The sequence below is a fragment of the Drosophila kikkawai genome, chromosome 2L (genome assembly GCF_030179895.1).
Source record: "Drosophila kikkawai strain 14028-0561.14 chromosome 2L, DkikHiC1v2, whole genome shotgun sequence".
Lineage (NCBI taxonomy): Eukaryota > Metazoa > Arthropoda > Insecta > Diptera > Drosophilidae > Drosophila > Drosophila kikkawai.
The window spans coordinates 7,765,399-7,767,543 of NC_091728.1; positions in this window are offsets into that span (position 1 = coordinate 7,765,399).

Genomic DNA, 2,145 nt, shown 5'->3' on the forward strand with positions numbered 1-2,145 from the left:
GATTTATGAAACTCTCAAATCAAATAAATTGCATTATACAGCTTAGATCTTTTTTATTATACCCAAGATTATTTTTCAGACACCTTAAATAATTTTATTGCCCAAGTGCAATGAGTTAGCTAAGCCATAAAAATATTTGTAATCATCTCGCTACAATTTCCCTTGGCATTTGGTTTAATTTCTTTCTAGCTTTTAGGATAGTTCAAGGCAATGAAACGGGGAAGCAACCATCAAGTGAGCTGTTGGCCTTTTTTATATGTGGCCAATCCCAAGTTCCCATGCCTCTCCATTTCTTGTTAATCACTCTGTCCATCTGTCGGTGAGTTTTTGGCTCATAAATTCCAAGACAAATACAACGAAAAAATAAACTCCCATAGGGAACAACTGTCAGGAGACAATGTTTGTTGTGTTTGGCCCCATTGGAAAGTCGAACCAAAAATGGCTTAATAGTTAAATTTAATGCTTGGCCATAACTAAAAGCTCAGGCTCAAGACAAACTGCCGTTCAATATGCAAATGTGGCCAAAACGGAGAGCGGTTCAGGCCAGGCGCTGCAGTAGCTGGATCCGATTTTGTTTTTGCCCCTTTGGCTCCTTTTCCCAGTTGGCCCAAAACGAGTCTTGTATTGGCTGGCTGGCTGGCTCTCTTATCAGCTGCCTGAGCTGGGGCTATCAAAAATAATTGACAACTAAATGGACCATACAAAAGTCAAATGGATGGCGTGAAAAAGAGGCATTCAGCGTTCGGCGTTCGGCATTCAGCTTTCAATGAGGCCGAGAAAATTGTCATTTGACAAAATCGTTAGCCCTGATAAGATAGCACTTAACTTTGGCTGTTTTGTGTGGGTCTTCGATGCTCGTTACCTTTCTGTGTGGGTTGCAGCTCTTTCTGATTTTGGACATGAGTGTGTGCGCGTTGCTCGAATCGAGTTCGTTGCCTCAGTCTTTTGTTTCGACGCATTTCGTGATTCACTGACCGAACTGACAGGGGGAAAACAAGAGAGAGAGAGAGCGAGACAGCGACGACTGGCACGACCACCGCAATTACATCCGGTAATTTAATGTAATTTTATATTTCATTTCAATCGCATGCGAGATACACGAGTAGCGCAGCGCAGCAGCGACTAAAAATAAATCGGAAACCTGAATCAGCCTGAGATTTTGTCAACATTCTCGACTAACGTGATTTCGTGTATTAACATTAGCATTTAAATAATGGCCCAGACGTGCATCATCGTTTGATAAGACTGGATTTCGGCTCTATAGACCTTTAGAAGGCCATTTGCGGCGGCTTCGTTTGATAGCCCATGATTGATTGCTTAATTTTCCTGTCAATCTGCCCCGGCAACTCACAAAATTTGTCAACACACTCTAGTAGAGTCTGTGGAATCTTTGGGCTGCGAACTGCGATGATTGATTATAGTTTCGGCTTAGAAAACAATGCAAGCAAAAGGCCGAAAAATATATATTTCATTAATTAGAATTTCGGTTTTCTGTGAGTCCGTAAACCATTAACCGCACCAAAGATTAATAAGCGGCAATTAACCAAGGGAAAAATTCAAACAAAACGCCAGAATGGATAAGAAAAAGCAATCCCGAAAACTCTCAAGACTCTAGACCAAGTTGAAACTGTTAGAAAGAGGCGTTGCTCAACGGCTTAAAAACGCATTTGGTTATCTTAATGTTTCTGTGGCTAGTTCCCTTATAGCAGTTTCTGTTTTGTTTGGCTTGATTTAATTATGCGTAGAGTTATTTCAGCTTTTTCCTCTCCATTTTTTGATAAATTAGTCGCCACCGTCAGCTATGAGGTCACCAAGGGGTCGGGGTCGCAGTCGCAGTCGGAGTCGGAGTCCAAGTTCTGTCGTGTGGCTAATTAAGCCCCTGCCTAGGCCGGAGTATCAACTTACCCAAACAGGAAGCGTCCGCCGGTCATCCTTGGACATTTTCCAATTGAGGCCTGCCCGCTCAACTCGATCCCAAGTGATTGACAAGACGAGCGACCAAATGGTAACCGAGTCCACGGTATTTGTCTGCAAAGAGGCGAATGAAGAATGGTAATTGACATAAGTATCAATGGATACAGGGCGAGGGCAGTTAGGCGAGTAACATGTTCTTTAATATGTATATTTAACGGGGATATTGGTAAG